At 40.0% G+C, this 20,204-nt stretch overlaps 1 protein-coding gene across 1 annotated transcript in view; it reads right to left on the minus strand.

The window, feature by feature from the left end:
* The window catches only part of HIVEP3 (HIVEP zinc finger 3), a 286,250-nt gene that overhangs the window by 124,940 nt on the left and 141,106 nt on the right, over positions 1-20,204 (minus strand). The window contains exon 2 of the mRNA XM_070764121.1: positions 15,440-15,526. The gene's annotated coding sequence lies outside the window, so the exon portion shown is untranslated. The remainder of the gene's footprint in view (positions 1-15,439; positions 15,527-20,204) is intronic.

A 20,204-nucleotide genomic window follows, 5' to 3' on the forward strand; every position in this document is an offset into this window, starting at 1 on the left:
ATTTAATGTATTCTGCATTGAGCAGGGCTTTGGACCCGATGACACTGGAGATCCCTTCCAACTCTATGATTCTATGATTTTCATCTATATTTTGGCTTCTGCGCATGCATAGAAGCCAAAAATTTAGCACACCCATGTTCACATCCACAAATATTTAAGGTAAATAATATCACAGGCTTATCACGCATCTGATGAGTCCCTGCATCAAAATTTAGACTGGTCAGCTTCATTATTTTATCCCCTGGTTAGGGCTGAAAAAAACCTTATTCCGAGCGCATAGCAATGAAGAAAAGCCTGCAAGCTGGGAACAGCCAGGAAGATTGTTAGTGCCTCGTTAGGGCTGGGAGTGGGGGGGGTGAAGCTTTGAAAAAGCCACATTCAGAATATAAAACATTCAGCCTCTATAAGGGGAAGGGGGGTAAGGTGATATGATATATAAAATTCCACTGTTTTCCCCTTCATGGTCACTTCACAGACATACATCTGACTATAGTGGTACCTTTTCTTACAAACGTAACTCGTTCCATATTTAGGTTCTTAAGTAGAAAAGTTTGTAAGAAAAAGCAATTTTTCCCATAGGAATTAATGTAAAAGCAAATAATGCGTGCAATTGGGGAAACCACAGGGAGGGTGGAGGCTCTGTTTCCTCCAGAGAGGCCCCATGGAGGCTTCTCCCCACCTTTTCCGGCCCTGTTTCCTCCCAAGAGATTCCTAGAGATGCCCTACAGAAGCTTATCCCTGCCTTTTCCGGTTACAACGTCGGAGGCTCGGGTTTGTAAGTGGAAAATGGTTCTTGAGAAGAGGTAAAAAATCTTGAACACTTGGTTCTTATCTAGAAAAGTTTGTAAGTAGAGGCATTTGTAGGTAGCAGTACCACTGTAATTTCTCTTTTCCTCCCCCATTTATTTCCACCCTGCACATAATCCTTGATTTACAACTATTTGTTTAGTGGCCAAAGTTACAACAGCACCGTAGGAGACCAGGATGAGCCCGAGGGTGAGGTCAAATGTAGATCATCAGTTTATAGAGTCACTGCATCTAACCGGCACCGAAATCTGACTTAGAACCAGTCCTTGCAGTTAGGGCTATCACAGCATCCACACATTTATGTCATCAAAATTAAAGCATTGAGATTATATTTGTGGCTGTAGCATCCCGGGGCCATTTGACACCTTCCAGGCTGGCTTCCAACCTCCCTGAGTCCTCAGAGAGTGGGCGGCATATAAATTCAATTAATTAAATTAGATTAGATTAAATTTGGACAAACAAGGGGGAGACAGATTTGCTTAGCAGTTGCATTAATCAATTAACATCTGAATTGATTTGTTTAACAACTGTGGCAACAACAAAAAAGACTGCAAAAATGGGCACGAACAACTTGCCCTGCTTAGCAACAGAATTTCTTGTCCTAATTTTGGTCATAACACAAGGACTACCTGAAATCCTGTAAAATATCATGGATGAGATTATCGCCATAAAGATGTCCATGGAGATTCTCAGTCATCTAGGTCGTGTTTTTTCCTGAAGGTGTTTTTTCAAAAGGCAACTGGAATTTCTTTGGGGCTTTTTTCCTTGAAGATGTTTTGCTTCTCATCCAAAAAGCTTCTTCAGTTCTGACTGAATTTTCCACCATTCAGTCAGAACTGAAGAAGCTTTCTTCAGTTGATGAAATGATTTCTAGCGTTTTTCTGGCATCATCCAACCAAAATGTAATGTAATGAAATGATTAACCAGAGTATTGGACCAGAGTATCTCCGGAATCGCCTGCTACCGCACAAATCCCAGCGGCTGATAAGGTCCCACAGAGTTGGCCTTCTCCGGGTCCCGTCGACTAAACAATGTCGTCTGGCGGGCCCCAAGGGAAAAGCCTTCTCTGTGGCGGCCCCAGCCCTCTGGAATCAACTCCCCCCGGAGATTAGAACTGCTCCCACCCTCCTTCTCTTTCGTAAACTACTTAAGACCCACCTATACCGCCAGGCATGGGGGATTTGAGACATCTTTCCCCCAGGCTCATTATAATTTATGTTTGGTATGTATGTGCTGTTTGGTTTTTAATTATGATAGGGCTTTTAGTTATTTTTAATATTAGATTTGTGCCATTATAATATTGTCTTTATCGTTGTTGTGAGGCGCCCCGAGTCTTCAGAGAGGGGCGGCATACAAATCTAATAAATTATTATTATTATTATTATTATTATTATTATTATTATTATTATTATTAAACACCTGTTTTTACAATTGGTGTTTTGGTATAGCAATAGCTGGGTTTCTGTAAAAGATTTTTGCAAATCACTAGTATGCAAACGACGTACGCTAACTTTGATTTATCACGAAAGATGTCTTGTCCTTATGGGAGTGTACTGCGTAATTCCAACTTGCATTCCCCAAACTCAGGAACCATTCACTCAAGTCCCATAGATCTAAAAAGATGTTTCATGCAGCATATTTTTCCGTCACTACCACTTCCCCACGTGTGTGTGTGTAGGTGTACATGTGAGTGTGCATGTATGTTTATTTTTTTCCACCCTTCTCCAACCTGGCACCTCCAGATTTTCGTCAGCCTCCAGGTTGACTCAGCCTTAGAAACTGGGAACAAGGCAGAGTTTCCGAAGTACAGGGATCAATTTTTTATGCCAAAATAACACCAAGTCCAAGAAATATTTCAGAAGTTAAAGTCCTAGTGAAGTTACATGTTTGAACATCTGGTGCTGTAAATCATGTCCCTGATTTTTCTTTTCTCCCACTTACTTTTGGTTGTATTAATCTACTTAGGGACATTCTTCTGCATGAATGCCATCCTATAAACCCTCACAAATGGAAAGTTCACCTCATATTCCCTTGGTGATGGGTTTACTTACCAAATCAGAGTGTTTCTTCCTTCTTCCCTCCCTCCCTCCCTCCCTCCTCTTTTTCTCTCCTTATAATACTGCTCCAGCATCCCAAGAGATATAACCATGCAGAGACTACTTCTATGCACAAGCATCTCCATGGATACATAAAACATGTGTGGCAATCTCTGAAACTCTAGTCGCACTCTCCCCCCCCCCCCACATTAGCAGCAACACTTAACAAAATAGCTGTTTGAGTTACTCCTAAGAAGGCAACCACGTACCCTACCCACCCACCCACCCACCCACCCACACTAAACACGTTATCCTCAGCATGAACCACGTTCCTTTCGTAGCTTTAAGGACAGAGAAATGTATCCATCTGAAATCACTGTGGAAGAAACAGGTAGGAGACAGAAGACAGCTCAGGAGACACAACACGGCAGCAGGGTAAAAACAGAACTACGTTCCTTGTGGCCAATGACGCTACCACTCATGCCCTTCAAAACATCTGGAACAATGAGGGTACTGCAAGGCTGATGGGGGCACAGGTCGCTCTCGACTTACAACAATTCATTTAGTGACCGTTCCAACCTACATCGCCACTGAATAAAGTGACACCTGACCATTTTTCACACTTGCCACTTATTGTAGAATCATCATGGTAATGGAATCAAAACAATTTTACAATTACCGCAGTGTCCAATGTTCAGGTTTAATTTAAAAGAAATAAGTATGCATGTTTGTATAAAGCCCAATATGAGATGAATGCATTGGCGTGGGAATTCCCACTATACCAAAGAAAGGAGAATGAGGTTACTATAATAAACAGAGTTGGAAGGGATCTTGGAGGTCTTCTAGTCCAACCCCCTGCTTAGGCAGGAAACCCTACACTATGTCAGACATATTTAAATGTTTTGATCATGTCCCCCCTTTTCCTTCTGTCCTCCAGACTATACAGATTGAGTTCATTAAGTCTTTCCTGATACGTTTTATGCTTAAGACCTTCCACCATTCTTGTAGCCCGTCTTTAGACCCATTCAATTTTGTCAATATCTTTTTGTAGGTGAGGTCTCCAGAACTGAACACAGTATTCCAAATGTGGTCTCACCAGCGTTCTATATAAGGGGATCACAATCTCCCTCTTCCTGCTTGTTATACCTCTAGCTATGCAGCCAAGCATCCTACTTGCTTTTCCTACCGCCCGACCACACTGCTCACCCATTTTGAGACTGCCAGAAATCACTACCCCTAAATCCTTCTCTTCTGAAGTTTTTGCTGATGCAGAACTGCCAATACAATACTCAGATTGAGGATTCCTTTTCCCCCAAGTGCATTATTTTACATTTGGAAACATTAAACTGCAGTTTCCATTGCTTTGACCATTTATCTAGTAAAGCTAAATCATTTACCATATTACAGACACCTCCAGGAATATCAACCCTATTGCACACTTTAGAGTCATTGGCAACTAGGCAAACCTTCCCTACCAAACCTTCCCCTATGTCACTCACAAACATATTAAAAAGAATAGGACCCAGAACAGACCCTTGTGGCACACCGCTTGTAACCTGTCTCTGCTCAGAATACTCGCCATTAACAATAACTCTCTGATGTCTACACTTCAGCCAGCTGCAAAAAACTTCCAGTGTTGGAGCCTTCACAACTTCTGGAGGCAAGCTGCTCCACTGAATAATTGTTCTGACTGTCAGGAAATTTCTCCTTAGTTCTAAGTTGCTTCTCTCCTTGTTTAGTTTCCACCCATTGCTTCTTGTTCTACCTTCAGGTGCTTTGGAGAATACCCTGACTCCTTCTTTCTGGCAACTCCTGAGATATTGGAAGATTGCTATCGTGTCTCCTCTGGTCCTCCTTTTCATTAAACTAGCCATGCCCAGTTCTCTCAAAGGTTGCGTTCAGGCATAATGTTCCCAATGTTCAAATGTGGCCATGGGGATGCTGTGATGGTCATTAAGTATGAAAAATGGTCACATGTCACCTTTTTTCAGTGCCTACAAATCTGTAGATCAACGTAGTTTGTAAACGTATCTCTTCATTTCTCAGAGTGCCTACATATGCACCAGATATTATTTATTCCAATTGTGTTCAGGCTGACTTCGGAAAACAAAGCTTTTAGAAAACCCATGAATTATGACGGTCATAATTCTGTCCCATAACTGCTCTAAAAGACAAGGTTATTCAGGTTTGAAATTGAAATGCTGTGGCGTCCCCTTCTTTTTAAATTAAAATAACATTTTTTTTATTTAGAGAAAGGGATTACAAAGTTACAAGAGTCAAACTCTAGCCACACTCCAGCCTCTCTGGGGAACTTTAAAAAAAAGATGCTGAACTTTACCACCAACTGGAAAATGCACAGTCGCTCTATCAGGCCAATGTAGGCACTAAATATAAGGATATGTCCCTGAAAGGGCTGTTTGTTTCTTTCTAGACATAGGTGCATACATATCTTCAAAACAGACCTCATCTTCCCTGCTATGTTCAGAAATGGATAACCTATTTTGCTCCAAGACCACAGACACATATGCATGCCATGTATGTATAGCAATACCTTATAAATAGCACTACAGTGGTACCTCTACCTAAGAATGCCTCTACTTACGAACTTCTCCAGATAAGTACCGGGTGTTCAAGACTTTTTTGCCTCTTCTCAAGAACCATTTTCGACTTACAAACCCGAGCGTCCAAAACTGTAACCAGAAAAGGCAGGGAGAAGCCTCTCCATGGGGCCTCTCTAGGAATCTTCTGGGAGGAAACAGGGCCAGAAAAGGCGAGGGAAGCCTCCGTGGGACCTCTCTAGGAATCTCCTGGGAGGAAACAGGGCCAGAAAAGGCGGGGGGAAGCCTCCATGGGGCCTCTCTAGGAATCTCCTGGGAAGAAACAAGGCCAGAAAAGGCAGGGAGAAGCCTCCGTGGGGCCTCTCTAGGAATCTCCTGGGAGGAAACAGGGACGGAAAAGGCAGGGAGAAGCCTCCATGGGGCCTCTCTAGGAATCTCCTGGGAGGAAACAGGGCCTCCACCCTCCCTGTGTTTTCCCCAATCGCATGCATTATTTGCTTTTACATTGATTCCTATGGGAAAAATTGCTTCTTCTTACAAATTTCTCTACTTAAGAACCTGGTGACGGAATGAATTTAGTTCGTAAGTAGAGGTACCACTGTATTTAAAATTGCTGTGAAGAGCATCGCAAACTACAGCTTTATACTTTTATCCTTTTTTGTTCTACTTTCTTGTATTTTTATTGTACTTTCAGCATTTTTTGTTATTCCTCTCTTTTTTCCGTTTTCTCTGTTCTAATTTATTGTTTTATTAAGAATGCTCATGGTGTATCCTTTTTATGAAGGCAGGTCATTACTGTACTCAATCTAGATTACTACTGGTCTACTTCCTAATACAGAAACTTCCTAAGAGTGAGGGCAATTAACCAGTGGAACAGCTTGCCTCCAGAAATCGTGGGCGCTCCATAATTGGATGTTTTTAAGAAGAGTCTAAACCAGTGATGGGGAACCTTTTTTGGTTCATGTGCCAAAAGGGTGTGTGTAGGCATGCTACATTCCCTCCCCTCCATGGATGTGCACGCCCCTGTGCGCTGCCCTCCGCGCATGTGCACAGGCCTTTCTGAAGCTTGGTAAGTGAAAAAAATGCCCAAATGGGCAAACCGGAAGTTCGGAAAATGCTCTTCCAGTTTGCTCATTGGGCTGTTTTTTGCACCCTGGGGCTTCAGGAAGCTTCCCTGAACCCTCCAGAGTGCCTTTTTCCAAACTTCCGGTTTGTCCATTGGGAGATTTTTTTTGCCTCTGGGGCTTCGGGGAAGCTTCCCTGAAGCATCCAAAGGACAAAACGGCCTTTCCCAAGGCCAAAAATCAGCTGACCAGCGCACATATGCACACTGGAGCTGAAGCATGGCAATGTTTCATGTGCTCTCCGATATGGCTCCAGGTATGCTCTCTGATAGGGCTTCACCAGTAACAGAAACATAGAAGATAATAATAAATAAATAATAACAGAAGCCAAATATAAATTGCACAGCCACCTCATTAACTATATATTAATTTAAGCACATTTCACTTTTGTTATATTCGGGGTGAAGTGATGTTTTAGGGTGCAGCTTCATCTCCACGTGTACTTTTCTCAGTTTCCCAGTACCAGGAAGATATGCAATGGATTAAGACTCCTTCCCTGTTTCCCCGAAAGTAAGGCATAGGAGAGGTTTCGTAGAATTGCCTAATATAAGGCATCCCCCGAAAGTAAGACGTAGGAGACGTTTCATTTTGCAGCCTTCCCGAACGGAACATATACTGTATAACCTATATTTGAAGAAAGTATAATTGCTGTACATGGAAATAATGGTACGGTAGTAGTAAGAAATTCTTGACAGGATTCACAGTTTGTCTGGTTATGCTGGTTTGTGATGACAACTACTGTACTGTACTATATAATAAATGTTCATTTTTTTTTTGTTCAAAAATAAATGTGAATTCTTCTTCATTGAAAAAAAATAAGACATCGCCTGAAAATAAGACGTAGCACATCTTTGAGAGCAAAAATTAATATAACACACTGTCTTATTTTTGGGGAAACAGGGTTTCTACAGCGATGTGTGTCCAAATTCGGATAACCTGAACCTTTTATCAGCTCAAAAAACTGTGGCAAAAACGCTCCCATGAAACCAACAAGTCACAACTAGCCCCTGACACACAAACACACACACACATTATAAGGAGCACACTGTCAATTTTAAAAATCAGTGGCATGGCTAGCAAGACGTTTTAAACACCCCCAAGGAGACAATATATACTTCTTACTGTCCACCTCCATAAACCAGTGCTCTTCAGTATTGGCATTATAATCCCTAACCAGCTTGGTTTGATTTTAAGGATTTATTACTGAATAAATATGTGTCATAGACTGGAATTAGCTGCAGTAGTTCTTCCTGACCAAGAAACTTGGAGAGTTATAATATTAAACTTCCAAAACAGATGCAGCTACACAGCTCAGCATATGAGACAGCTAAAGCCACGCAGAGATTCAATTTCTGATGTTCGCTCCCAAGTTATTCATGTCCTTGTCATCTCTGATTGAAATTGTTGCAATTTGCTCTACCAGGCTGTGGGAGCTTCATGTGCTTCAGCATGCTGGTTACTACTTTTAAATCCCTTTATGGTTTAAGGCCTGGCTATCTACAAGACCAATTTTCAGAGAAATAAATCTCTCAACCTTACCTGGGAACCAGGAAAATCATTTTGGGAGCCCTCCGAAAAGGTTTGATGGGCAAAGAGCCACTGGGGAACACTGTCTTCAGTGGTTCTCCTCCTCCTCCTGCAGGACACCTTAACCCTCATCTTACAACCTTTAAGAAAGTTGGACATAGTACTTTGCTTTTCTGGGGGATTGGTTCTGGATAGGTAGTCCTTGACTTACAACAGCCCTTAGTGACTGTTCAAAGTTTCAACAGCACTGTGTTCACTTAGTGACTGTTCAAAGTTTCAACAGCACTGAAAAAAGTGACTTATGACTATTGTTCACACTATCATTGTAGCAACCCCCACGGCCATGTGATTAAAATTCAGATGCTTGACAACTGTGTGTTTGAGTGCTATGCGTTTGAGTGGTATGCAAGTGTGTTGACTGCACTGCTTCCTTTATGGGTTTTTATAATGGGGTTTTATTGTTTTAATATTTAATACTGACTTTTTAATTGTTGTAGTGTATTTTTTATATTGCAGCATAGAAGTATAGACAGACAGACAGACAGACAGACAGACAGACAGACAGATGATAGATAGATAGATAGATAGATAGATAGATAGATAGATAGATAGATAGATAGACAGATGATAGATAGATAGATAGATAGATAGATGATAGATAGATAGATAGATAGATGATAGATAGATAGATAGATAGATAGATTGATAGATGATAGATAGATAGATAGATAGATAGATAGATAGATAGATAGATGATAGTTAGATGATAGATAGATAGATAGATAGATAGATAGATAGATAGATAGATAGATAGATAGATAGATGATAGATGATAGGTAGATAGATAGATAGATAGATAGATAGATAGATGATAGATAGATAGATAGATAGATAGATAGATAGATAAATGATAGATGATAGGTAGATAGATAGATAGATAGATAGATGATAGATAGATAGATAGATTGATAGATGATAGATAGATAGATAGATAGATAGATAGATAGATAGATAGATAGATAGATAGATAGATGATAGTTAGATGATAGATAGATAGATAGATAGATAGATAGATAGATAGATAGATAGATAGATAGATAGATAGATAGAAAGAATCATATTTATGACGGTTGCAGTGTTTGGGAGTCTTTAAGGTGACCTTTTGTGAAATTGTGAGAAGCAAAGTCAATGGGAAAGCCAGATTCACTTAACAGCCATGTTACTAACTTAACCACTGTGGCAAGAAAGCTGGTAAAATGGGGCAAAATTCATTTAAGAACTCTCTCCCTGAGCGACAGATATTTTTGGGCTCAGTTGTGATCGTAAGTTGAGGACTACCTGTAACATTGTTTATTAACCACAACAGCAGAGCTCCTCTAACCTCCTGTACGGAGAAAAACAGGATGTGCTAGAAGGCGGAGTTAAACATGTCTTGAGTTTGGAGTCTTTGTGTTGCCACAAGAGTGCTAAGTCCGTCTCCTCCAAGAATTCCATTCCATTTATCTAACGATAACAACAAAGTTGGAAGGTACCTTGGAGATCTTCTAGTCCAACCCCCTGCTTGGGCAGGAGACCTTACACTACTTCAGACAAGTAGCGCCAAATTAGTTTTGATCATGAGATTCTTATACAAAAGTAGTACTGATAAACTCTTCTCTGGTCTGAGCTCCACAAATACTTCTGATTATTTCCGTTTGACACCTCTGACCAAACACCTAGGGCAGAAGTTTTCAAATTTGACATGATGATTAGGGGAATTCTGGGAACCGAAGCCCACGTATCTTAAAGGTGCCAAACCCGTCAAAGGAAACAGGGGCTTCCTTCACAGGCAAAGGTTTGTCCAATAGGGAAGAGAACTGAGTACAATCTAGAAGCTACAATTTATTCCATCTCCCTTCTCAAATGGCTGAATTGCCCACTGACCAACAAGGGCAGGGCCGGCCAGTGAAAACATAAGCTGGTGCAAACCTTCCGAAAAGGAAATCATGCATGTGTTTTAATGTGCCACCTGCTTATACATTTCAAACTGGAGCTACAATGTGTGTGGGTACGTATGTAAGTATATAAATATATAAAACACAACCTTCTCTAAGCTGTAGGAACACTGCTGAACTTGTTCTTAGAACCTGCCAAAATTACAACTCTATGGAGATCAGGCATATTTTAAGGCAGCCTGCATGTTCCTCCCAACCTCAACTTTAAAAAAAAGAATTTTGAGTTAATAAATGGTGTATTCATCAGAGGCTAATCTCTTCAATGAATGTTTTAATTATTATTATTTTTGCCTGAATTAATTCAGCAAGATATAGTCAGGATTTAGATGAGAATAGATAATCTCATCGTCTTTTTGTATAGTAATTTTGTTAAATATTATAATTTAAAAGATTAAAAACTAACACATACTAAAATATAAAGTACAGAAAAAAATATACTCTGAAAAATGAAAATATAAAAAAGTGACTTCTTTCATGACAACTATAATTTTAGTAAATTATCAGTTTCCCTTAAAATACAACTAATGATTTCTTAATCTATAAACAAATCTTTAAAATCTCATCATTCAATCCTGATCAGTAAAAGCCCATTAAGAGTTTCTGAAGATGACAACATATCTATTTTAACTTTGATCAAATAACCCATCTTTATGTTCCTTCATATTAATGATCTTGATCTTTAATCCCTTCAAATAATGTCCTAGAATTTTTTTCTTACCATTTTTTCTTTGTTCTTTCTTGTAAAATTTTTCAAAGCTTTAACAAGTCTCTTTTCTAAATCCAATATAGGAAAGTTATCCAAGTCACTCTTTTGATTTATTTGCAAACCCGTTTTAATTAAGACATCAGCCAGTTTCATTGGAATATCCTACATAGCATCTTAAAGAATTCAAAGCAAATGCATTTTCCCACAGAAGGATTATTTTAATTAATTCCAAACTCTAATTTCAAATCCATCTGGACTCTTAGTCAATGTGTAACTTTCCAGAATGAATGTTCTAATCACCCTTTTGATGTTTATTTTTTTTAAAAAAAAAAAAAGTTAAGTCCTTAAACTTGGACTGAAAGATTGGAGGAAAATCACCCAGCGCTGTAAATTTTACCAATCTAAAAGTTCCTAATACCTCAAAAAGAATTAAGCAATTTTCAAAAGTGATTAGGGGAAAAAAGGATGTGAACTCCGTGTCCATAAAGCCTGACCATAGTTTGAGCTAAAATGACTAATCCCCATCTCCCACAGTTGTCTTGCAATCTCCTCATGAGGAGAAATTGCCTGCGGCACTTGTGAAACATAGAAACATAAAAGTTTGACGGCAGAAAAAGTCCTCATGATCCATCTAGTCTGCCCTTATACTATTTTTTGTATTTTATCTTAGGATGGATCTATGTTTATCCCAGGCATGTTTAAATTCAGTTACTGTGGATTTACCTACCACGTCTGCTGGAAGTTTGTTCCAAGGATCTACTACTCTTTCAGTAAAATAATATTTTCTCATGTTGCTTTTGATCTTTCCCCCAACTAACTTCAGATTGTGTCCCCTTGTTCTTGTGTTCACTTTCCTATTAAAAACACTTCCCTCCTGGACCTTATTTAACCCTTTAACATATGTTTCGATCATGTCCCCCCTTTTCCTTCTGTCCTCCAGACTATACAGATTGAGTTCATTAAGTCTTTCCTGATACTTTTTATGCTTAAGACCTTCCACCATTCTTGTAGCCCGTCTTTGGACCCGTTCAATTTTGTCAATATCTTTTTGTAGGTGAGGTCTCCAGAATTGAACACAGTATTCCAAATGTGGTCTCACCAGCACTCTATATAGCGGGATCATAATCTCCCTCTTCCTGCTTGTTATACCTCTAGCTATGCAGCCAAGCATCCTACTTGCTTTTCCTACCACCTGACTGCACTGTTCACCCATTTTGAGACTGTGAAGAATCTCAAGTCCGCTCCTTGTCCAATCAACTCGCTAACTATTCCTTCTGCCACAGCTGAGCAATCTTCAGTTTGCCATTTCTTCTCCGGAATGGATATTCTAGAATTAGTGCCCAATACAGTTGATAAAAGCTGAGTGGAAAGCAGAAGTGGGCTTCACGTAATTTAACAACTGGTTAGGTCAGTATCTGAAATGTGAGTGCATACACAGGTCTCCACTAATGGTTCACCCAAACCAAGGGTAGGCAAAGTTGGCTCTTCTGTGACATGTGGACTTCAACTCCCAGTTGCGGCCCTATTTGGACCGGGAGTCACTGCTCACAGTCACTCATGCCCTCATCACCTTGACTACTGTAACGCTCTCTACATGGGGCTACCTTTGAAGAGAGTTTGGAAACTTCAGATCGTGCAGAATGCAGCTGTGAGAGCAATCATGGGCTTTCCTAAATATGCCCATGTTACACCAACACTCTGCAGTCTGCATTGGTTGCCGATCAGTTTCCGATCACAATTCAAAGTATTGGTTATGAACTATAAAACCCTTCATGGCACTAGACCAGGATACCTGCGAGACCGCCTTCTGCCGCACGAATCCCAGCGGCTGGTTAGGTCCCACAGAGTTGGTTTTCTCCAGGTCCCGTCAACTAAACAATGTCGTCTGGCGAGACCCAGGGGAAGAGCGTTCTCTCTGGTGGCTCCGACCCTTTGGAATCAACTCCCCCCAGAGATTAGAATTGCCCCCACCCTCCTTGCCTTTCGTAAACTCCTTAAAACCCACCTCTGTCGTCAGGCTTGGGGAAACTGAGACATCTCCCCCTTGCCCTAAGTAGTTTTGTACATGATATGACTGTATGTATGTATTTTATATATTGGGGTTTTCCTTTTTAGACTTTTTAATGTAAAACTGTTATTTTATATTTTAAATTATTAGATTTGTTACCATATATTGTTTTTATCACTGTTTTGAGCCGCCCCGAGTCTGCGGAGAGGGGCGGCATACAAATCTAATAAATAAAATAAAAAAATAAAATAAAATTCCTGAGCTAGCATGATAGCTCAGGAATCCTGGGAGTCAAAGTCCCCAAGTCATAAAAGAGCCAACTTTGCCTACCCCTGACCCAAACCAATCCAAACCAGCTGAATCCCACCTCTGGAGGAAAGTGATTTATCCAGATTGATGATAATGCCACAAGCATAACTCACAGGCACAGCCACAGAACCAACATTCAGTCCTCCACTGACATTTTAAGACATATGTTTTCTATGCATCTGGACATACTTTCTTCAGCTTCTTCAGAAAGCTCAAGTGCTCTTGCAGTTGTTTGCTGCTCCTAGAGATGAGTCAATCTCTCCAGCATCAATTAGACTGACATAAAGAAGAATTTCTTCAGCCATAGTTTATTGAAACGGTTATCGTGGTCTAGTTTGCACAGAATGTTAGGGCAGTGTTAAATTTTTCAACTTTCAATTTCCAAACATTAGGGGTGCTCAAAATTTGTGACATGTCATGGGGACTGTAAAGATATTTTGGTTACTTTAATATAATTTAGATGTGCTTGGTAAATAACTACATAACTATAACTTTTTAATATTTTGTTTGTTTCTGAATCAAAAACACACAGCCCTTGTGATGACTTTGTGAACCTAGTTGATCAGATGATTAAATTCACACATGAACTCTGAAAAATGCACACAAACACAGCACTTGTCTGCAACATAACAGCTTGCCTCCAGAAGTTGTGAATGCCCCAACACTGGAAGGTTTTAAGCAGATGTTGGATAACCATTTGTCTGAAATAGTGTAGGGTTTACTGCCTAAGCAGGGGGTTGGACTAGAAGACCTCCAATATCCCTTCCAACTCTGTTGTTGTTGTTGTTGTTGTTATATTATTATTATTATCATCATCATCATCATCATCATCATCATCATCATCATTTCAGACATTGGAACTGCCTACCTGACACTTAATTAAAAAGGGAGGGTTAGATGTTTCCTCAAACACCACCAACAAAGATCATCTATGTACATGTATAACCTTTTTTGCAGTTAAATGTCTATGGATATTCTCAATCATCCAGTCATGGTAGTCCCAAATGTACTTTTTCAAAAGGCACCTGGACCTACTTTCTTTTTCTTGGAAAACATTTCACTTCTCATTTCAGTGCTCATCTAAGAAACTCCTTCAGAACTTCTTCAAAACTGAAGAAGCTTCTTCGATGAGAAGTGAAACATCTTCAAGGAAAAACAAAGAAAGTCCAGGTTTTTTGCAGCTACTTGTCCATTCTGCCGTGCATATTTCAGGAATGAAGAATCTGTGGCACTCCACAACTGTGTTGAAGTTTATGTTTGTTTATGTTGTTTATGTTTATTTAGATTTGTATGCCGCCCCTCTCCGCAGACTTGGGGCGGCTCACAACAAAGTGAAAAAACAATTTACAACAAATCTAAATTTCTACTAAAAACATTTTAAAAACCCCGTTTTCTAAACAAACATACATACACACATACCATTCTATAAACTGTATATGCCCGGGGGAGATGTCTCAGTTCCCCCATGCCTGACGACACCGGTGGGTCTTAAGGAGCTTACGAAAGGCAAGGAGAGTAGGGGCAGTTCTAATATCCGGCGGGAGTTGGTTCCAGAGGGCCGGGGCCGCCACAGAGAAGGCTCTTCCCCCGGCCCCGACATTGTTTAGTTGACGGGACCCGGAGAAGGCCCACTCTGTGGGACCTAATCGGTCGCTGGGATTCGTGCGGCAGCAGGCGGTCTCGGAGATATTCTGGTCCAGTGCCATGAAGGGCTTTAAAGGTCATAACCAACACTTTGAATTGTGACCGGAAGTTGATCGACAACCAATGCAGACTGCGGAGTGTTGGTGAAACATGGGCATACCTAGGTAGGCCCATGACTGCTCTCGCAGCTGCATTCTGCACGATCTGAAGTTTCCAAACACTTTTCAAAGGTAGCCCCATGTAGAGAGCATTACAGTAGTCGAGCCTCGAGGTGATGAGGGCATGAGTGACTGTGAGCAGTGAGTCCCGGTCCAAGTAGGGTCGCAACTGGTGCACCAGGCGAACCTGGACAAATGCCCCCCTCGCCACAGCTGAAAGATGGTTCTCTAATGTGAGCTGTGGATCGAGGAGGACGCCCAAGTTGCAGACCCTCTCCGAGGGGGTCAATAAATCCCCCCCCCAGGGTAATGGAAGGACAGATGGAATTGTCCTTGGGAGGCAAAACCCACAGCCACTCCGTCTTATCCGGGTTGAAGGATTCATATGTATCCTTTAATTTAGTATCTCATCGGTAAACAAAACCACTAGATTTATTTTCCATTGTACCTTAACTCTTTTTTCTTCCTCTCTTTTTTTTTCGGTATAAGATTTTTATTTTCTCCACCATAAAGAGAAACAGACAATCATAACCCATGAGAACAAATACTTGATTAAGAGTCCTCTCACCTTTGAAAATCTAGCTTCAGATTCCTATGAAACGATTTCCGCAACGCCAAGTGATGAGCAAGAGGAAGTTGATCCAGAAACGTGAGTCTGGTGGAGAAATGAGAAATACAATTTGAATGGGAAAACAAAGCTTGCTTGTTTTCCTTGAGGCATTGGCGATGCTTGTCTACCTTTGTAAATAAAACACTTCCTCAAGAAGCAGAGTCAATTTATTTTCTGGAACCTTTCTATAAAAGAGCAATGACAGATGAAGGTGACACTAAATGGTATTGCTATTTTTACAATGTAAACATACCTATAAACATATACTACATACAAAGATATTGTATTTATACCATTGTACCTTTGTACATTATCAGATTTTGTAGTTTGATTTAACCTTCTGTTTGCAGGTTATTCACACGTATTTCCGGGTCTCTTTCCTGGTGTACATATAGTTATCATTTACATATTTTTATTTGTGGTATTGTTATATTTAAAAACAAAGAGTTTAACATTCAGATTCATCGTCTATGGAGATTTTCAGTCATCCAAGTCATGGTTGTCCCAAATGTACTTTTTCAAGAGGCAACTGGACTTTCTGGTTTTTCTTTGAAGACGTTTCACCTCTCGCCCAAGGAGCTTCTTCAGCTCTGACTGGATGGTGGGAAATGAGCTGGAGAATGAGTCAGAGCTGAAGAAGCTTCTTGGATGAGAAGTGAAACGTCTTCAAAGGAAAACCAGACAACCCTATCTCTCTCTCTCTCTCTCTTTATCTCTATCTATCTATCTATCTATCTATCTATCTATCTATCTATCTATCTATCTATCTATTGGACTTATATGCCCCCCCCCTCTCTGTGGACTCGGGGTAGCTTATAACATTTTAGAAAAAGTTCTGACTCCTATTTACGACAGTCCTGGGGTCACGTGATCACCTTTTGCGACCTTCTGACCAGCAAAGTCAGTGGAGAAATCAGATTTAGCTTAGCAACCGTGTTGCTAATTTAACACCTGCGGTGATCCAGTTAACAACTGTGGTGAGAAAAGGTCATAAAATAGGGCAAAACTCACTTATTTATTTATTTATTTATTCATTCATTCATTCATTCATTTATTCGATTTTTATGCCGCTCTTCTTAGACTCAGAGCGGCTTACAACATGGTAGCAATAGCACTTTTTAACAGAGCCAGCATATAGACCCCACAATCCAGGTTCTCATTTTATCCACCTGGGAAGGGTGGAAGGCTGAGTCAACCTTGAGCCGGTGGTGAGATTTGAACCACTGACCTGCAGATCTAGCAGTCAGCTTCAGTGGCCTGCAGTACAGCACTCTACCTGCTGCGCCACGCGGGCTCAAGTAAGACTTAATAAATGTCTCGCTTAAAAACACAAATGTTCGGCTGAGTTCTGGTCATAGGTCAAAGACTACCTGTATATAGCTTGAAGATCCACTTGTGCCAACAGGCCTGGGGATATTAGATGTTACTCCCCTGGCTGATGAATGTAAATGTATGTTTGATTGTTTGAATGGGAGTGATTGATTTTGAAGGACCTCAAGTTTTAGCTTAGTTAGTTTTAACTTTAAAATTGGAATTTGGGATATTTTTATTGGTTTTTTTTTTAATATGCTGTAAACTGCCTCGAGTCTCCGGAGAGGGGCGGCACATAAATAATAAATAATAAATAATAAATAATAAATAATAAATAATAAATAATAAATAATAAATAATAAATAATAAATAATAAATAATAAATAATAAATAATAAATAATAAATAATAAATAATAAATAATAAATAATAAATAATAAATAATAAATAATAAATAATAAATAATAAATAATAAATAATAAATAATAAATAATAAATAATAAATAATAAATAATAAATAATAAATAATAAATAATAAATAATAAATAATAAATAATAAATAATAAATAATAAATAATAAATAATAAATAATAAATAATAAATAATAAATAATAAATAATAAATAATAAATAATAAATAATAAATAATAAATAATAAATAATAAATAATAAATAATAAATAATAAATAATAAATAATAAATAATAAATAATAAATAATAAATAATAAATAATAAATAATAAATAATAAATAATAAATAATAAATAATAAATAATAAATAATAAATAATAAATAATAAATAATAAATAATAAATAATAAATAATAAATAATAAATAATAAATAATAAATAATAAATAATAAATAATAAATAATAAATAATAAATAATAAATAATAAATAATAAATAATAAATAATAAATAATAAATAATCCAGTACATTGCAGTTGGTAAGTTTCCATCTGTTTCTTCTTGTCCCACCTTGAGATGATTTGGAACAGTGGTCTCCAACCTTCACAACTTTAAGACCTGTGGACTTCAACTCCCAGAGTTCCTCAGCCAGCAAAGCTGGCTGAGGAACTCTGGGAGTTGAAGTCCACAAGTCTTAAAGTTGCCAAGGCTGGAGACCGCTGCTTTGAAGAACAGGTGGTTGACTGACTTACTTGAGAGTAAACTGCATTAAATGCAGTGAGGCTTAACCCAAATAAAAGGCGTCCAGACTGTTTCCTATTGAGGCCGCTGTGCTTCATGCTGTGTTGCTCAGCATTTGCCTTGGAAGATCGGATGTCTCTTTGAAAAGCCATCATGCATCACAGGCGTGAGATTAGAAGTGATGACATGACATTGGCTCAGAAGCTGAAATGCCCCAGAAGGCAACGGCTGGGTCGGCTGAGACAGCAAATGTTCGGAGAAGGCGAGCATTCCAAAATGATGAGCCAGAGCATCACAGCATGGGGCACGCTTGCAAAATCCTGACAAGCTCTTTTTGCTCAGTCACGTTTAAAAAAATAAATAAATCCCATCTGAAGAGACACAATATGAAGGACTCGCAGCTGGGATCTCCGACGTGTTAAGGATCCGTGTTTCTTAACTTCGGCAACTTGAAGAGGTGTGGACTTCAACTCCCAGAATGCTGCCCAGAGTCCGTCAGGAGTTGGACGGCCTATACGTTTAGTAAAACTTAAACTTCCCCAGCTAGCATGAATTCTGGGAGTTGAAGTCTATACCTCTGCAAGTTGCCAAGGTTCTTTTACAGTTTCCGGTCACAATTCAATGTGTTGGTCATGACCTTTAAAGCCCTACATGGCATTGGACCAGAGTACCTCTGGAACCGCCTGCTACCGCATGAATCCCAGCGGCCGATAAGGCCCCACAGAGTTGGCCTTTTCCGGGTCCCGTCGACTAAACAATGTCGTCTGGCAGCCCCAGGGGAAGAGCCTCTGGAATCAACTCCCCCCGGAGATTAGAACTGCTCCCACCCTCCTTGTCTTCCATAAACTACTTAAGACCCACCTATACCGCCAGGCATGGAGGATTTGAGACATCTTTCCCCCAGGCTTATTATAATTTATGTTTGGTATGTATGTGCTGTTTGGTTTTTAATTATGATAGGGTTTTTAGTTTTTTAATATTAGATTTGTGGCATTATAATATTGTTTTTATCATTGTTGTGAGCCGCCCCGAATCTTCGGAGAGGGGCGGCATACAAATCTAATTTTTATTATTATTATTATTATTATTATTATTATTATTATTATTATTGATTGTTCTATTCCAGGGATGTCAAACTCAAGGACCATGGGGTGCTTAAATCCAGTCCATAGGGCTGGCCTAGAAATATCAAAGGACCGGCCCATGGTGTCTTTGCCGGCTAAAATAGGCTGGGTGAAGCCCCTGCACAGCCCATTTTTGGCTTCTCTGGCCTCCTGGTGCACTCTGCCAGCCAAAATTGGACCATGTGAAGGCCTCAGGAGGCCTCTGCACAACCTTTTTTTGGCTGACAAAGTCCTGCTGGAGCCGGAGGAGGCTGAAAACAGGCCACACGGGGGCCTCAACAGGCCTCAACACAGCCCATTTTGGCTGGTAAAGTGCTGCAGGAGGCATTATCCTGTCTCCCCCACCCAGGGGTGGGCTACTGCACGAACAGGGGAAAAACACAGTGGGGTAGCGAAAATGGAGCTCCACCCCAGAGCACCCAATTTGCACTGAAAGATGTTGAAAGAAAATGCAGGGTGTCCTGCATAAGCCACGCCACAGTGTGGTAGTAAAAAATTTGGTAGCCCTTCACTGCCCCCACTCCAGTCGGCCCACGGAGAACTACAATGCTGACCTGGCCCTCAAAGAAATCCAGTTTAACATCCTTGCTTTACACCCACTATGTCCCCTAAAAGAAACATCTCCGGCATGGCAAGTGGCAGGATCAAATTTCTTCTCCAAACAACAACTCTGAAGTGGCTCTATTTTCAACACACAGCCACTTTTACAACACTCCAAACATTTATTAATACTGGAGTACTGGCAAATGGGTGGCGGGGTGGCGCAGCAGGTAGAGTGCTGTACTGCAGGCCACTGAAACTGATTGTAGATCTGCAGGTCAGTGGTTCAAATCTCATCACCGGCTCAAGGTTGACTCAGCCTTCCATCCTTCCTAGGTGGGTAAAATGAGGACCCGGATTGTGGGGGCAATATGCTGGCTCTGTTAAAAAGTGCTAATGCTAACATGTTGGAAGCCACCCTGAGTCTAAGGAGAAGGGCGGCATAAAACTTGAATAAATAAATAAATAAATAAATGGGGAGAAAAGTTCTATTCTAGTCATTCCCAGCATGGTAGCTGCCCCTGGAAATTGCCATTTTAGCACCCACATTTTCCATGCATGATGCTTCAGAAGTATTGAACCACCTGACCACTCCTGGCAAC

Source organism: Erythrolamprus reginae, chromosome 11 (genome assembly GCF_031021105.1).
Source record: "Erythrolamprus reginae isolate rEryReg1 chromosome 11, rEryReg1.hap1, whole genome shotgun sequence".
In the NCBI taxonomy this organism is placed as follows: domain Eukaryota; kingdom Metazoa; phylum Chordata; class Lepidosauria; order Squamata; family Dipsadidae; genus Erythrolamprus; species Erythrolamprus reginae.